Raw genomic sequence first — 10,448 nt, 5'->3', positions numbered from 1 at the left:
TTTCTTTTTTTAATAAATATAATATAATATTATATATATATATATATATGTTAATTAAATATTATTAAACTATGGGCCAGCCTGGCCCAGATAACTAGACCAGGCAATAAACCCAGGAAACAGTGGTTGGGCCGAACTCGACCCAACATATTTGTCTCTCTCTATTTTGGGCTGGGGCAGAAGCTGATTAGGCTAGGCCATAACTGGCCCGACCCAAATTCCATGTTAATTATATGCAGCAATGTGAACACTCACTGTTCACATTCTATATGCAACCAAACGGTTGCAGAAGCTGCGAATAGGAGGAAGAAGAGGCTACCGATGTCTGTCATCACAGCCGTGATCAGGAGGTTAAGCTGATGGTCCGGGCGGTGTCTTTTCAAGGAATGGTGGAGGAGTTGGCAGCCAGTGGTAGATGACGCAAACAAGAAGTTGCAAAGAGGAGAGAGAAAGGTTCACAGAGGCTCTAAATGGTTGGTAAGTAGCTTCCTATGGCGGAGCTGGTAGTGTATAGGCTGTTTGTGGCTTTGGTTGGTGGCTAGAACGGTGGAGAGTGAGAAGGAAAGAAAAACTGTAGAAACAGGGGAAGAAAGGCTAATTTGTGGCCGATTTTGGATGCAATTTTCTCCTCCCTCAGGCCATCAACTTCGCCTCTATTTATAGCCGGTGAAAGAGGGTAATCTTGTCTATACAAGAAAAAAAACTCAGCCCTTGATTTGATCAGGAATCATCGCAATCGTTAGCTCAAAATATGCCTTATGAGTTGTTCAATTTGTAGAAAAGGCTGCCCGAGTTGGCCACTTTAGGCCGGCACCAGCGTCGTCTCGTCGCCATTCAGACTGAACTCTTTAGTCAATATTGCAAATAAACTACATGGGATCATTATCGTCCACTTTTTGTTAGATTTGACGGAGCAATGAAGCATTAAATGCATCTGAAAAGTAGCCAGCCGGGCAGCATTTTCATTCAAAATCGAGGAAGACAATGAATAGTATTGAATGACGCGTCGTTTGATTTTTTTTTCCTTTTCTTTTCAAAACAACGTCGTTTTGGATTAATTAGGGATTTTTAATGATTTTCAATCCAGTCCTCCAGCTTTCAACTAATTTCAATTAAACCCCTAATTAACCTTAAATTCTTGATTTAATGCAATTAAGCCCTTGGAGAACTTCAATTGGAATCTTGAAGTTACACGCCTTTTACAATATGGTCCTTGGCATCAGATTTTGTCAATTGAACCCCTAAGTGGCCATTAAACTTTCAATTTCTTCAATTTAGCTCTTGGTTTTTGCTAATTAAGCCCCTAAATTGTGATGAATTTTACAAATTAGTCCTTGATTTTGAATTTCTTCAATTTGGCTTCTAATTAACCCAAAAGCTTCAATTTTCTTACAATTTAGCCCCTAATTTCAATCAATTAACATGATAAAAATTAAATTTGATCTCTTAAAATTTCAATCTTCTCAATTAAGCCCAAATTAGGCTCCCAAACTTAATGTTTTACCAATTAAACCTCAAATAAAATTAATTTGACCCATTTTAAAGTATAATTAAGTCCTTACACTTAATTAAATCCTTTAATTGGACCCAAATTAATTCTTAAACATAATTAAAATTTAATTTGGCCCATGATTAAATCAAATTAACCTATTAAAAATTTAATTATGTCCATGGACTTGCAAATTCATCCAATAATCATTTAATTTGACCTTGAAATTATTATTTTTTTAATTTTTTGGCACAATGAGGTACAATTAGGTCTTGAATTTTCTCTAAATTGCAGCTTGATTTCCCAGTCTATTTTCTCCACGTCACCAGCCATTATTTTATTTTTTATTTTTTTATTTAAAAAAAACAATTTTTTGGGTAATAATCCAGAATTGGGTTATGATACACTTCATGCACGTGCCAACATTTTTTTTTGTTAATATTTAATTATGTTCAATTACAACAATGTTCATGAGTAATCTTTAAATTAACACAAAAAAAAAACATTGTAAAAGAATAAAAAAGTCATTGAGAGAGAGTTATGTGGATTTTGTCTTTAAGAGAAATAAAGTAATTTTACTAATTCAAAAAAAATTAAAAAGACTATAATGCTCCTTATTGAAAGGCATTATATTTTTTTTATTGTAATGTTAAATAAGTAATTTTGTTATGCAAAAAAAAATGATGAACCTACCCCTGCATTAAATTGCTAAAGACAAATATATCATGTTGAAAAGATCACTTTACCCTTAATGTCTAGATCAAATATTTTTTTGGTTTAAGAATAATTTTGTTATTTTACTATTTCAATTTATAGTGTTCTGTTCACTAGGACACAATAACTTTCCTTCTTCTTTTAGTTTTTAGTTTTTTAATTTATTCAAAACAGGTGAGTAGAAAAAAAAAATTAATAATATATTTTAATATATTTATATAATTCTATAAATATTCCTAAAACATGAAATTAACTTTATATACATTTAAACTCATATTATAAGAGATTCTATCTAAAATGTAAAGGGATTATGATGAAGTCATGGACAAACTTCACATAAGAATATTAATTTTTCCTAGCTGATGAGTTATAAATCTGAGTCATGCTCATAAAATAAGTCTCTCATGGAAAGAGAGGTAGTCTGATGATTAAATTAGTATTTGATTTTTTCTCTAAAAAATAATTTTTTTTAGAGGAGATGTGTATTTTCTATCTCGTGCTATCTATACAATGAAGAAGTGTAGAATAAGTGTTCAAACCCTCTTTTCTCTTTCAATACATGAAAAATATCTAACAAATATCTTAAAAAATATATTATTCAAGAATAGTATGAATAATGATAAATAGTGCCATGCAATTAGTATTATTAATCAATAATAAAAAAAAGATGAGATATAGTTGTTTAGTTAAATCAAATAAAAAAGAAAGAAGAAAAAGAAAGAAGAGAGAGAGAGAGAGCAAGCTCCAATGAGTTAAAAAGAAAATTTATTTGTAATGAATAACCTCACTGTTTTTTTCTCTTCTAGTGAAAAGAAAAAAAAAAGGTAAACCTAGCAAGTTTAATACTTTTTTTTTTTTAATTTAAGTAAGAGATTCAATAATAGAAGGCTGCATTTTTGTTTGGAAATTTAAATATGAACTTCGAGTAGAAATTACATATCCTACTCCATATAATATCCTCATAAAGATATCTTTCATTGTTTTTTTAGCAATTTAATTTTTTTTATATTTTTAATTATTTTGATGCGCTGATCTCAAAAATAATTTTTAAAAAATAAAAAAAATATTATTTTGATGCATTTCAACATGAAAAATATTTTAAAAAGTAATCACAACCACACTCTCAAACAAGCTTAATAGTAACATTAGATTTATGTGATGTGCTATGTCACATGGGTTGAAATAAATTTTTTTTTATTGGTTAAGAAATATACAAAAATAATGTAAATGTCTTTTAAAAAAATAAAAAAGACTTGAGATATAGACCAAACTAATATAATTTAATTGGATAATTAAAGAACACAGAACTATAATAAATGAAACAATTTAGAAAAAAAATATATGGAAGCCTATCAAAAGAAAATAGTTATTAAAACAAAAAGGATCTATGATTTCATCCTTATCAAATATGGACAAACAAAACATAAAAGAAAATAAAAGAACTAAGCTAACCAAACTTTGTGGATGAGATAACTCAACTTTTAATCTTGAATTAAAGGTAAATAAAGAAACATTATGAAACACAACTCTAAGATAATCTAACTGATTAGTACTTAAAAGTGTATTTTTATCAAGATTTTATATCATCATTTTGCACTTGAAGTATCACTAACTCCTTAACTAAAGCATGTTTTATAATAACATATCTAATAATATAAAATACCTTTAATTTATGGTAAATGTTCATCTTAAATGCAAGCCTATCACATAAATAAAAGGATTGATTGATGAGTTTAAGTACTGAAATTGAAAAGACAAAGAGATAATCAAACTTAGAAAATAGATGTTGGTGCAGTCCAAACTGAAACACTTGAAGATTAGAACAATAATACTTTGAAATATAAAGACCCTGGTTATCCTACAATTTCTTGCTTTATTGGAGAACATAAAATTGAAAGAGCCTTATTTGATTTTGGAGCTAGTGTGAATTTACTTCTATATTCAGTTTTTCAAAGTCTTAATCTAGGTGAGTTAAAACCAATTTCTGTAACTCTCTTACTTGCCGATAGATCTGTAAAAATGCCTAGAGGAATAGTTGAAGATGTGTTAGTACAAGTCGATAAATTCATTTATCCTATGTATTTTATTGTCTTGGACACACAACCTATTGAAGCATGTAATTCATTTCCTGTTATTTTAGGATGTTCGTTTTTTGTTACTTCTAATGTATTGATTAATTGTAGGAATGGAGAGATGAAGCTATCTTTTGGAAACATGACATTGGAGATGAATATTTTCAACATTTATAAACAACCTGGACATGATAATGATTCACATGAAGTAGATCTTGTTAACGAATTAGTTTATAATCAATTTGAATATATTATGAGTAAAACAGAGTTTGATGAATCTGAAGATGTGCAAATGATTTATTCTGAGGAAGAAATCACCGATGAAAAAGGCACTGAAAATATTGATGCGGATCTTTTGTCAAGAGTGATAACAGGTTCGACATCTGACATCACATCAATCGATAATTACTTTTATGATGAATCCTTACTCTCTCTTAGTCCAATGCCTTGGTATGATAAAAATATCAATTTTCTTGCTTTAGAAGATTTGCCAACTCATTGGAGTATTCAAAATAAAGGAAAGTTTTTTAATGAAGTGAAGAACTTTTATTGAGATGACCCTAACTTATTCAAATATTATCCTGATCAAATATTTCAAAGATGCATTCCTAACAATAAGGTAAGTAGTGTCATTAAACTTTATTATTCTGAAACATGTGGGAGTCATTTCTTGTCAAAAAAGATAGTTGAGAAAATCTTTCAAAATAGATTTTATTGGCCCATCATATTCGAGGACACACATGCATTCTGCAAAACTTGTGAAAATTGTTAAAAGGTTGATATTGGTCAAAAAGTTTTGCTTTATAATTCTCGACTCTATTTATTCCCTAGAGAGCTAAGATTAAGATAGAGCAGCCCATTTATTGAGAAACATGTGTATCCTTAAAAGGCCTTGGATATTGAGAATCCAAAGAATGATAATGTTTTTAAGGTAAATGGACATCATTTGAAAGTTTACTTTGATAATTTTCCTAGTGAAAATGAATCTATTAATTTTAATGATCCTGTAGATAAAGGTCAATTATTTTATTTTTCTCACATTATTTTTGTGTTTTTTTTTGACTTTTGGTTTGCTAGTCTCTCTCACCCCGGTTAAATGATGGATAACGTTACTCCGTGACTCTTAAGTCGGTTCTTTAAGTTTCCCATGATAACTAATATCTGTTTATATATTTCTTTAATTTTTTGTTCCTTCTTTTTTCTTTGTATCTCTTTTCCACTTCCCATCTTAACAAATAGACACCACTCTTGAAAAATTGAAAAAATATTTTTTTGCTTTGCCTCAAAATGTGATTATGAAAATTTACCGAGTTAGGTGTGCAAGATTGAGGTTGTTAATAACCATGAAATTCCTGAAGAGATTCGCTAGCTAATTAAAGAAAAGGTCTAATTATCATGTGAGTATTCCAATTCTTTTATTTCATACATGCTTGGGAAAGGTAAAAGCACTTTTGCAAAGAAACGTTATGCAAAACGATTGAAAGTCTGTCATCAATATGCCAGATGGACTTGTAATGCATAATTTTAGTCTTTAGGAATGATAAGGAGTCTTTAGATAATCTTCTATTAACTCTTGAGATGCATATTAGTGGATATGTGCATCGTGCAATTCATAATTTATGATCCCATTTTCATAAAGAACATGATCGACTTAGTCTTGGGAATCTGATTAAAAAAGACCCTGTTTGTCAGTTTTTTTAAAAACTGGATGGGAAGCTTATCCCTGACCCATAGAGCGTGTTTAAGCTGTTTTTAGATGTAAAACCAAAGAAAGATGTGAGCCACAATCACAACTATGATTTTAGTCTTAATTTGTAAAAAGTTGTATCATTTGGTTTTATTAATAGAGCATAGTATTTGTATTTTATTGTTTCTTATATTTGTTTAAGTGTGCTTTAAATTTGTTAGTAGTTGTTGTTTCAGGTGATGTTTTTTATACTCTATATTTTTATTTTTGAACATTGAGGACAATGTCTCATTTTGGTTGGGGGGAGGGTAGTAATTCATATTAAAAAAAAAACTAACTATGTTTTATATTTCATAAATCATTTACAAAACTGTTATTATTAAGATGGTAGAGTAAGCAGGAATTTATTGACTCTTAAGACGTATCTTGATAAATATTTTTCAATGATTATTTGCAATATTCATGACAAGATCTATCAAAATACTTCTTGAAATATTTAGGTTTACAAACTTTCGCATTGTTATTAATTAATTCTGCTCATATACTCATTTAACAAGTATTCTTAAACCTTTATTTTTACACGCACACTTTAACATATGATTATGGGTTGCACATTGGATTATTATATTATATTATATATATTCTTTTGTTAAAGGTAACAACTAAGAAAAAGGGATAGTATATAATTTGCAAAAAACAAAAAAAAAACAAAAGAAAAAAAAAGAGCGAAAAAAATGATGATAATAAAAACGTAGATAAGTTTGGTTTTGTAGCATCTCTAACCTAAGCAATTAAGACCGAATGGGTGTTTTAACACCTAATACCCTAAAGTCAACTAAATCGAGAGCTATTGGCCAAACGCTTGTTACATAGGTTGAGGAGAAAAGCTTAAGTAAATAAAAAACTGCACTATCAACGTATCAGTATCTGTAACCCAAGTTACTAAGCTCGTAGGGATGTCTCAACACCTAATGCCCTAAGACCAACTGGTCTGGGAGTCATTAGTTGAAAGCTCATTACATGGGTTAAAGATGCATCGTGTTTTAAGTTATATGTATATATATTAAAAAATAATAATAACCTCAACCCAAAGAAGTTAACCTTAAACATTAAAACAAAAATTTTGTTTTCTTCCAAGAAAAGCTCCATAATTATTTGTTGATTTATTAAGCATAAAAAGGAGGCTTATTAATATCTTGTTTAAGAGGTATTGAACATATATATAAATTTAATGAGAGTTTGTTTATCTGGACAGATTAATGAAATTTGAATGATGAATGCTTTACTTTGTGGAATTCGCAAATTGTTTTTTTATTTTAACCCTTTGATTACTAAGAACTAGTAATAAGCTGGTTGGAGGGTGTGATTAGTACTTAAAAGTGAATTTTTATTAAGGTTTTATATCATCATTTTACATTTGAAGTATCATTAACTCCTTAACTAAAGTATGTTTTATAATAACATATCTAATAATATAAGATACTTTTAATTTATGGTAAATATTCATCTTAAATACAGGCCTATCACATAAATAAAAGGATTGATTAATGAGTTTAAGTACTGAAATTGAAAGGACAAAGATATGGCCAAACTTAGAAAAGAGATGCTGGTGCAGTCCAAACTGGAACATTGTTCATAATAACATATCTAATAATATAAGATACCTTTAATTTATGATAAATGTTCATCTTAAATGCAGACCTATCACATAGGTAAAAGAATTGATTGATAAATTTAAATACTGAAATTGAAAGGACAAAGAGAAGGCTAAAATTAGGTCATATCTGGAGTTGTAGATCTCGTATTTAGATATACTTTATATGGATGGAAAGGTAAGACATAGGCCTACAACTTTCATGTGGAGGTCTGGTTTTAATAAGGTCGTTTTCAAGTCCAAATTATAGCAACAACAAAGAAGTTTGAATCTGTTATGCAGCCTAGATACTATTTAGTGTTCAGTCTAGACACTGTTTAATTTTTAGCCCATATCTAGCGTTCTAGAAATTCAAATGACCTCCAATTTTTTTCCTAAAAAGTTGAGACAATTTCCTACAACTTTCATGTGGAGGTCTAATTCAAATTCTAACATTATTAATGACATTTTGGGCAGACAAGAGAAGATAAAGATTGTTACCAAGTCAAGAGTTGACTACCTACTCATCAATTAGTCATCAAATCAATAGTTTCTAATTTTGGCCTATAAAAGTAGGTATTTGCCATGCATTTAGACATCTTGGTTTCCACATCAAGATCATGCTCTTGCTTTCTCTCTTTATATTTTTGTAATGCTTAAGTTTTACTTTCATTAATATCTTATTTATACCTTTTATTTCCTTTTCTTTACTTAGTTAACTTTTCTCTTATTTATATTCTTATCTTATTTATTTACATTTCTTTTTTTCATTATATTTAGCTAAGTTTATTATATCAAGGTGAAAAAGTTACACTAATGGTATAAGAATAAGTATGGTATATACTCAATATGGACCTTAATGTTTGATACTAACATGTTTTGTATTTATTATCTTATTCACTTTTAATACTTTGCTTGTTAAATGATTAATCTAAATTTATGCTGTATAACACTTGGTATAACAAATACTTGGCACTTTTATAGCCCAACCGTATGGTATAACCTACATCTTGCTATGAAAGGAACTTCATTTGTTGTTAACATAAGTTATAATTATGAATATCTGACAACATTTACAAGTATTAGCACTATTCAAATAAGATAACTAATGTAATCATGTTAACAATTTATAATTTGATTGGAACCTCCTTTGTGTGTGGTTTCCATTTGAGTAATAAGAGTTTATGTTGTACTTGTTTAAAATACCATTAGTGGATCCTCTAACCTTGATATTTATTGTTATCATTATTTGATCCTTACATTGATCTTCCATTTCAAAGTTATTATCAACTTTTTCTTTTTCTTTTTCTTTTATTATTATTACTACTACTATTATATTATTATTACTATTACTATCACTATTATTACTATTGTTGTTGTTATTGTTGTTATTTATAATTTATACAATTAACCTACTTGTTGTTCAACCCCGGTCTTACCAGATTATTTATTACTTCGACATCCTGCACTTGGAAAAAAACATCAATCTTTTAGTTGTATCACTAACATTGAATAACAAAACATAAAAAATATTAGATATATAAAAAAGATTTTAAAAAAATAAGAACTCTTAATCTTGAATTAAATAACTGTTGAAGAATGAAAATTAAAAAAAAAATGACTTCAAAGAAAGGGGAAAAAATAGTTGAAAAGAATTCAACAGATAATAGTAAATAAAAAAACTCGGGATAATTCAAGTCATTTTCAAAACTAGTGAAAAATTTAATAAAAATAAAATAAATAAAAATAAAAGTTTATAATCTCTCATTGTATAATTTTTTAAGGATTAAACTAAAAAAATATGAGCTCAAATAAAGAGGGGAAGGAACCAAGCAAACTCAGGTTAATCTCTAAAATTCACAACCTGTTAAATCATAGACTCGAGCTTAATCAAGAATCTTAGTTTCCAACCAATTTAGAATTAAATGATGAAATTATAAATAAATATCAATAAAAAGAATAGAGATTAAATTTCATAGGAAATAAAACTTGAAAAAGATGAAATTGCAAAAAAAATAAAATCAATTTAAAACATTATCTCAAATAAAAACAAATATTAATAAAAAGAATGGTGACCGAATTTGAAAAATGAAAAAACATTAAAAAAGGATGAAAAAAGAATTCAAATTTTATACATTATTCCAAATAAAATAAATAGTAATAAAAATGATAAAAACTAAATCTAAATAAAAAATAAATTAAAGAGTTAATTTGAAATTTTTAAGGTGCATATGCAAAAATTGAGGAAAGAAAAAAATAATAAAAAAAATATTGTTAGCATCAAACTAGAGGCTCGTTAACCACAATTATTGCCACATATATAAAAGGACATCGAGATTATTCAAACATTACCATTAAATATAGCATTGGTCATTGGGTGACTTTGTATACAAGGTTAGAAGGGCATTAGGGTCACCCACTTATTGATATGTGCATTACACATGTCAGTTTCTTTTTACATATTTAAAATTTATTAGAATACAAAAATACCCTTTATGTCACCTTGATATTAACCAAAAAACTCATAATGAAAGGAAAAAATCCTACAAGATAATTGAATAAATTTTGGATTTAAAAGTAATTAATTCATTTTACTATACTAAAAAAATAAAAAGACTAAAAAGCTCAATAAAAGTTTATTTTTTTAAAGATAACTAAATAATTTTACTATGTCAAAAAACAAAAAAAGACCAATTTATTTTTGTATAATTTAAAAATGACAATTGTATAATAGTAAATTGTCTTGCCCTTACTACATAATTGAAAGGTCTTTAATGCCTATGATTTGAAAAAAATAAATCTCATATGCAACAATATTTTTTTGGTTAGAGATCATATTTAAGAACACTGATT

Source organism: Populus euphratica, unplaced genomic scaffold (assembly GCF_000495115.2).
Source record: "Populus euphratica unplaced genomic scaffold, PopEup_1.0 scaffold152.1, whole genome shotgun sequence".
NCBI lineage: Eukaryota > Viridiplantae > Streptophyta > Magnoliopsida > Malpighiales > Salicaceae > Populus > Populus euphratica.
The sequence above is the reverse complement of the archived record's forward strand: the minus strand, read 5'-3'. Positions refer to the sequence as shown.